This window comes from Manis javanica, chromosome 17 (assembly GCF_040802235.1).
Source record: "Manis javanica isolate MJ-LG chromosome 17, MJ_LKY, whole genome shotgun sequence".
Classification (NCBI taxonomy): Eukaryota; Metazoa; Chordata; class Mammalia; order Pholidota; family Manidae; genus Manis; species Manis javanica.
In genome coordinates this window covers 14,598,607-14,607,349 of record NC_133172.1, presented here as the reverse complement: position 1 = coordinate 14,607,349, position 8,743 = coordinate 14,598,607, and positions in this window count along the sequence as shown.

Sequence of the window (8,743 nt, the reverse complement as noted above, 5' to 3'; positions counted from 1 at the left end):
AGTCAGTCCTTTAGATATTCTGTAAGATAAACTTAACACGAGCAATTTATTGGTCCTGTTCTTCTTCTTTAAGATAATGATAACCCTCAAGCAGTGGGGATATACCATTTAGTACTGCTGCCCTGCCTGAAGATAGGGTCATTTGTTGGCCAATTACCATAATATTTGTTAGGAATCTTACCTCCTAACAACCTGGCTTTTAAAATGGAATATTAGGCTTAAGATGGAGTCCCTCCTGTTCTTACATAATAACTTACATAGCCAACAATATCTTGGCATTTTTCATAATAGACAGGAAAAATTAATCATGATGCTTGTCCCATGTCCCTGCTTACCTCAAAGGGACCTCGGTGACTGACCTTAGACATTCCAGAGCCAGTTTTCTGATAAGGAAAAATTCTGAGGTGTCCTAGAGTAAGTGGCATTAGGGTTAGAGAATGGGGGAGAGAGACAGGGGAGGTAATCAGTCAACAGCTAACCACAGACTCCATGTTCCTGGATGAAGTCATTTTAACAGTAATCTAGAAGGTCCCAGAACTGCTGTGTGCCTCTTGCTGGTGGACAGTGTCTGACCATCATCAACAACCAATCCAGGGGTTTTCTCTTTGTAAACCACTTTACAAAGTGGGGGTGGGGGGACTTACCCCACTTCATGTTAGCCCATCTTCCTGTCTATAGCCAATGTCTATTTAAACAACTTTCTTTCCTTGAGACCTCTTATAAATATCCCTTTTTTCTTGAATCTGGTGTATAAGTTGTTTTTGTTAACTGGCCTTCCTGCTGGTGAAGCAGAAACTTCCTGTCCCAGGATTCAGTCCTTTTTGTTAGCTAGCATCCGTAAAGGCTCAATAAACCCTTTTATGTCGGAGTTCTCTAGGTCTCTAGAGTTTTTGATTTGTTACTTTTGAATGCCAGACCTCCCAGTCACCCCAGCGCTGGCTCCCAGCAGGCATTGTGCTAATTTCTTTATATGCATGACCTCACGGATGCCTCTCCTGAGGAACTGAGGCCCAGAGATAAGTAGTCAGTGCACTTGGTGCAAGTCACTTGCTTTGGGGTCACATGACAGGTAGGGGTTTGGGCGTGGGTTCCCCAGGCCCTGGCTGTGGGAAGCCTCAGTGAGGCACCACAGCGTCATGGTGAGGGTGGCCTGAGATCATGGGCGTGCAGCACTGAGGAAATGGTGTCTTTCATTTGTATCAACTGCCTTTGCATTTTCTATTGTGGGTTGTAAAATGATTGTATTACTGGTAACATTTTCAGTATACATCCACACACAGTCCCTTATCTGAAAGGCTTAGAACCAGATGGTTTGGATCCCGATTTCTTTTTTTTATTAATTTCAGAAGGCAATAGAATGCATGTACACGATGCTCTGCAATATTCCCAGCAGGTCAGGGCAGTATTCCACGATCATGTGATATTTCTGCTCCAAAGCATATATAGAGGAATATACACTTAGTGGAATGGAAGCTATAAATAATCTGATGTCAGCTCAGTCAGATCTGCGGCTTGAAGAGTTTGAAGAAAGTTTGTGGGTGAGGAATAATAGCAATGATTTTTTTAAAATTGATACCATTATTAAGCACCTGCTGTGAACCAGATGCAGACTACCTAGATGATATAAGTTTGTGGGCACTAAACAGTTTATTTTAACAGATAAATTAGAAAAAATACAGACGGTCTCTGATAAAAGAACTGATCATCGAAGATTGGTAGGACCACTGGTAAACGCTGTTGAGGAACAGTCTGGTCCAGAATTATTGCCCAGCAGATAGATGACTTACTCATTACAAAGGGAAAGAAAAACGTACCAACGATACGTAGTTGGGGGTGGCAGGGTGGGGGGTGGAGAGGTGTTCTGGCAGACACCCTCCTAACTAAGTGACTGAACAAGGGCCACCAAAATAGAACAGTGTGACATCAAATGTCGATGTGACACTACAGGAAGTACACAAAATTGCCTGTGCAAAATTCCTATAAAAACAACAAAACAACATTAAACCTACATGTCATAATGAGGAAATAATCAGACATTGAAAATGGAGGCTATACCCAAGATAATCAGCCAGAACTTTTCCAAAAAGACACCACGAACAACCAAAAAGGAGAACCAAGAGATGAGCAAATACAGTGCCGCACCTTGGTGGGGTCCCGGACAGAACGTTCGCTTTGGGTGCCCTCTGGCTCCGGCCGGGTTTCTTTCCCTGTGCGTTGGTCCCGGCTCAGTCCCTACCATTCTCAAAGGCGGGTGGGGGGCGGGCGCGAGGCTGGTGTCTGCGGGTGATGGGGGAGTGCTTTCGGGTCTAAGTGTCGGGCCCTTCCTGCCAGGCCCCTGCCCTGATTGGAACGTGCATGGGAGCTGTGTCCAGGTGTGGGGCTCACCATCGGCTGGCTCACCTGTGGGTAGGGGAGAGGCCAGGAGCCCCACTTCCGCCTACCCCCACCCCACCCTCAAGTGCCAGAATGTGCTGTTCTAATTTGTTTTTTTTCAGAAGCCAGCACCCTAGTTCCCGCTTCAGGCTGTCAGAGAGCTTGGTTTCTTTAAGGAATTGCCTTTATATTTTCTTTTAGTTTTTTTTTTTTTATCTTTCTGTCTGTGAATGTGGGGTGACCTGGGCCCTGGGGAAGGGGGCGGAGAGGGTCCCGGAAGCACGGACGATCATTAAAGCGCTCTTGTCTATCTTTTCTCATTCCTACAACCCAGGTCGTTCTGCAGCACTCTCCTGAATGCAGTGACCCCCTCACCCCGATTCACGTCCCCAAGCCTCTACCTGGTTTGTCTGCCAGAAATGCACCGGAGTCTCTCCCGTGTGGATGCCACTGTGGCAGGCAGAATAATGACCCCTAAGGCTGTCCACGCCCTCATCCTTGGCACCTGGGAAGGGATTTGCAGATGCCATTAAGTTAAGGATCTTGAGATGGGGAGTTTATCCTGGATTATCTGGGTGGGTCCTGAATGGAATCACAGTGGTGACTGTAAAAGGGAGACAGGAGTCGTCCGAGGGATGGCAACGGGATGACAGAGCAGGAATTGGAGGGATGCCCTTTGTAGATGGAGGAAGGAGCTGTTGGCCACTTGCAGCTGGAAAAGCAAAGGACAGGGATTTCCCACTCAGTGCCTCCCAAAGGAACCAGCCCAGCCAACACCTTGACTTTGGCCCAGTGAGACTGATTTTGGATTTCCAGACTCCAGAACTGTTAGAGAATAGGTTTTGTTGTTTTAAAACACTAAGTTTATGGTAATTTGTTACAGCAGCAACAGAAAACTAATATAGTCTCTCTCCTCATCCCTTTGCCTTTGTAAATTGATTCCCTTTTCTTTCCATTACTTTGTACAAATGAGTGTGCATAGGTGTCCTCGAGGGGCCGGACTCTATCTCCTGGTGACACCTCTATGACTGAGGCAAGTCACCTTGTTTTACACCTTGTCCGTTTCCTTGTGGCACGAGGGTCTGACAATGCAGAAGGCACAGGTTGGCACCCTCCAGTTTATTTCGGGCCTACGGATATGTTTTGTTTAGTTTCCAGGGTTTTAAAGTTTCTCATTGTATTTATTTTGAATAACATGCTGTACTTACTTTGTATAAAATCTAAAAGTATAAAAAAGGTGTCCAACACTAATCTGGTTTCCACTGCTGCCCTCAGCTACCCGTTTTCCCCTCAATACTGACATCTTTGCAGAGATTTTCTGTACATATACAAAGAATTTCACACAAAGACATTTTAAACAGTAACATCTTACAGACCCCCTGCTTGACACTTTGCATTTATCATTTAATATAGTCCCGTGATCTTAGCATATCATGACAAAGAGAGCTTCATTATTTATTTTCAGCAGCCACACAGAAATGTTTTTCTCTTGTCCCTTACTGATGGAAATATAGGGTATTCCCAATATCTTATTACAAACAGAGCTGTCATAGACCATGTAGGTCATCACATTACACATTTCTAGAAATGGAGCTGCTGGTCAACTGTGTGCTTGGCTATCATTTTAAGAGAACAGTAACAAGTGTGGCCGAGGATGTGAAGAACCTGGAACCCTCATATTCTGCTACTGGTGAGGATGTAACGTGGTTTAGCTGGTTTGGAAAACAGTCTGGCAGTTCCTCAAAAAGGTGTACATAGAGTTATCCTATGACCCACAATGGCCCTCCTAGGTGTGTACTGAAGAGACATGAAACAGATGTCCACATAAAAACTTGACCACAAATGTTCATAGCAGGACTATTCATATTAGTCAAAAGATGACAACAACCAAAATGGTTATCAACCAGTGAGCAGAGAAACCTAATATGGTGCATCCATACCATGGAATTATGGGAATGGATTTATTCAGTCATAGAAAGGAATGAAGGGCTGACACATGTGACAACATAGATGAACCTTGAAAACATTATGGTAAGTTAAAGAAGCCAGACCCACAAAAATCCACTTGCACTGATTCTGTTTATAAGGAATGACCAGAATATGCAAATTTCTAGAGACAGAAAGTAGATTAGTGGGGAAGAGGGGAATTGCAGAGAAAGGGAGATGATAAATATTCTGGAATTAGGTAGTGTTGATTTCACAACACGGTAAATATACAAGAAACCACCGTAGAGAGTCCTATACTTTAAAATGATTAATTTGTATGTGAATGGTCTCTCAATACAAAAGTGATCCTGAAAAAAGGTAGGTGCATACAATTTTCTTAGCTGTTGCGAAATCACGCATTACTCACCAGTGATGTATGTGAGCAACCATTTTTCCACGCTGCTAGATTCTCTAACAACCCTGGGGCTTGTTTATGGGCAGGAATGCTAACTTATCTTTGTTCCTTAAAAAAAAAATCATTCAACAGTGATTCTTCTAGATTTCCCTAATCATTTAAACCCTCCTTCCAAATGCAATCACTTAAACCCTTCACACATCTCATCTCAGATGCTTGCAAATGTTGTAAATACCTTAACGAATAGACAAGCAGTCCTGTGATATTTCAATAGTTATAAAACTAGTTACTGTACTGACACACGGCACAGAGGTGCTGATACCATGGATTTAAATTTGTTTCTTATTTTTGCCATTCAGTGTGCATTGTTCTTCCCTGTTGGGAGTGTGATTTTACTTGCCCAGTAATCAGGGTGACTTCCCCCAAAGTCTCTGAGGATTCAGGGGTAGTTAGAACCAGTTTCAGGCTGGGCAATGATTTCAGGCCCAGGGATGATGCTGGGTGGGGGCGCCCACCACGGCAGCCCACTGTGGTCATTGCTCAGGGACTGTCCACAGGATCGGCCCTGCACAAGCAGACCAGTTGTGTGTATGGCCCAGCTGTGCTTCCTGCTCTGAGCCTTGTGTGCTCTGAGTATCTTCTTACATGGTGCGGGCTAGGCTTCTTGTTCTGGGCAGGATCTGTTTCTATCCAGGTGAATCCAAAGCACTTCATCAGTGCGGCATAATAAAACCCCCATGTTTTTTATTGTGGTAAAAAAATACATAACACAAAAGTTGCCGGATTAGCCTTTTAAGCTTGGCATTAGTTACATTCATAATGCTGTGTGACCATAGCCATTCTCTACTTGCCAAATTTTTCATCACTTTAACACAGAAACTCTGTAGCCATTAAGCAATGATTCCCCATTCCCTCCTCCCCCCTGGTAACCTCTAATTTACTTTCTGTCTCTATGAATTTGCTTAGTCTAGGTAGTTCATAGAAGTGGACTCATGTAATATTTGGTATCTGGTTTATTTCACTTAGCATGAGGTTTTCACAGTTCATCCATATGGTAGTGTGAATTACCTTCATTCCTTTTTGTGAATGAATAATATGCTGTTGTATGGATGTACTATATTTTGTTCATTCATCAGCTGATGAGTGTTTGGTGGTGTCCACTTTTGGCCGCTGTGGATGAAGCTGCTGTGAACATTCACCTACCAGTGTCTGCTTAAACCCCTTTTCAGTTCTTCTGGGCACATACCTAGGAGTTGCAGAGTCATATGGTTATGCTAATTCTGTTTAACTTTTGAGGACCAATCACACTGTTTTCCAAAGAGGCTGCACCATTTTCCATTCCCGCCAGCGATCTATGAGGGTTCCAATTTTTTTACAGCTTTCCCAGCACTTATTTCCCCTTTTATTGCTATAGTCATCCTAATAGATACGAAATGGTATGCCACCCCAGCTTTTATTCAACCATTAAGACCTGACATATCAAGCCCCTGTATGTTTGCTCATTCAGTGTGTTATCAAATGTTTTAAATCTTTGTCTAAGAAGTGAAAAGTGGTAATTCACCATATTCTTTTTTTTTTTTTTTGAGAGGGCATCTCTCATATTTTTGATCAAATGGTTGTTAACAACAATAAAATTCTGTATAGGGGACTCAATGCACGATCATTAATCAACCCCAAGCCTAATTCTCAACGGTCACCAATCTTCTGAAGCATAACGAACAAGTTCTTACATGGTGAACAAGGTCTTACATAGTGAATAAGTTCTTACATGGTGAACAGTGCAAGGGCAGTCATATCACAGAAACTTCCGGTTTTGATCATGCATCATGAACTATAAACAATGAAGTCAGATATGATTATTCATTTTATATTTATACTTGATTTATATGTGAATCCCACTTTTCCCCCTTATTTATTTTATTTTTTTAATAAAATGCTGAAGTGGTAGGTAGATGCAAGATAAAGGTAGAAAACATAATTTAGTGCTGTAAGAGGGCAAATGTAGATGATCCGGTCTGTGCCTATAGACTAGGTATTAATCCAAGGTAGACAAGGGCAACAAAACATCCACGGATGCAGATTTCTCTCAAAACGGGGGATGAGGTTCTAAGCCTCACCTCTGTTGATCCCCAATTTCTCACCTGATGGCCCCCCTGCGACTGTGCCTGTCTTAGGTTGTTCCTCCCTTGAGGAATCTTACCCGTCTCTGGTTAACCAGCCATCTTCCGGGGCCATACAGGGAAATGTAAAGTTGGTAAGTGAGAGAGAAGCCATATTGTTTGAAAAGGTTAGCTTTTTACTTCTTTGCAGATTTATGCCCTGTGGCTTCTATGCCCAGCATTTCTCTTGAGGTATCTTTACCACTTGGAAGAATTATGATACTCGGTAATTTTCGATATGAGGCACGAATTCTACTAAAAGGTTGTAATTAGGAAGGAAGAAGAAAAGCTATAGAAGTAGCAGACGGAAGAAAACATGGGAAGTAATTCACCATATTCTTACTTTGGATTTCTCTTGTGATGAGAAAGTTGATCATTTTCCTTGTATTTAAGAGCTACTTGCCTTTCTTTTCCCATCATTTGTCTGCAAATCAATCTGCACCCACTTTTCTGCACTTACTGGTCACGTCTTGGTTGCAAACATGGAAAACCACAGGGATGATGTCACATAAAAATCTAATTTTCCAGCTTCTCTTGTTGGTGGAAAGGCCTGGCAGCCCTGGCCGACACCCTCGGGTGGCAGGAAATGGCTGGAAGAGACACATTTTGTAGGGTACGCCATCTTGAGCTGTCATGGTCCCCACCCTACACTGTGGTATGCCTGGGCCCATCGCCTGTCACAGTACCTACCTGTCCCTGTGGGCATTTATGGGGGCAGTTCAAACCACTTAGCCTAGAGCCTGGCCCAGCAGACCACCATGTTATAAGCCCTTAGAAGACAAAAGAAATCTCAAAAACAGAGCTGGCCAATCTTAGTGATGGTTGGAAGGGGCCAGTTAATCCATTAGAAACAGCATGTCAAAACTCTTCAAGCTGTACACTAAGATTTGTGTTATTGTATCTACCTCAATTTAAAAAATTAATGTTCTATAATTATTGGCTTTAAAATCTTATGTGCCCGGTGCTGGGCAGAGGGCTCTCCGTACATTATTTTTGAAGTACCTTTTGAAGTACGTACCAATGTTGTCCTGACAACAGACAGAACAGGGAGGCACTCGGATCTGACCCGGGAGCCGTGGGCACTGTCCTGGGCTGACCCATCTACAGCATAAGGACCATGGTTACCCTCAGATACCCCTGTACCTGGGCAGAAGTTCACTAAGGCTTTGTGTACACTGAATCTTGTAAATTGATTGGCTGGGGTGTTGGCCCCTGCTTGAACCCCCTCTGCCGTGCTCTTGTGAAGCTGGCCCACCCAGCAGGAGATGCCCTGCTGAGGCAGGCAACTAAGGATGGCAGGTCACCTGTGGGTGCCTGGATGCTGCGGGGACCCTCTGAAAACCATGGACTCAGGTCATGCCTGTGGACAGAGTACTTCCAGGGGAACACTGGCCTAGTTTTCTCTATGGCGGTGTTTGCCAAATATCAAGTGTCTGGAACCTGGATCTCTTTTGAAGATCCAGGTCTAGGAAGAAAGGCAGCCAGTCGCTTTTGTCAAGCTGGCCAGCAGAAGCATCAGGAGCCAGTGGGGTGCCAGAACGCTGCTGGCTCATGAGAAGAGAATTTGAAAAGAAATGTGTGAATTTAGCTTCATAAACAATACTTCCCTCGGGCAAAGAAAGGGAAGAGTAGTGTTTACATAACTGATGGTGTGGGTGCTGGTGGTGGGTCATCCTATGGCTGACTTAACGGAGAGAATAGGTACTTATTAACAATTGCAATATGTTTTTGGAGAAAAAAACCCTAAAAACATGTTCCAAGCACACCAAACTATCATTTGTTATCATTGATATCATAAAAAATCGTTAAAATATGTTGGTTATCATTGATGAGAATGAGGTTAAAAAGAAAGTGTTGATAAAGATTGATT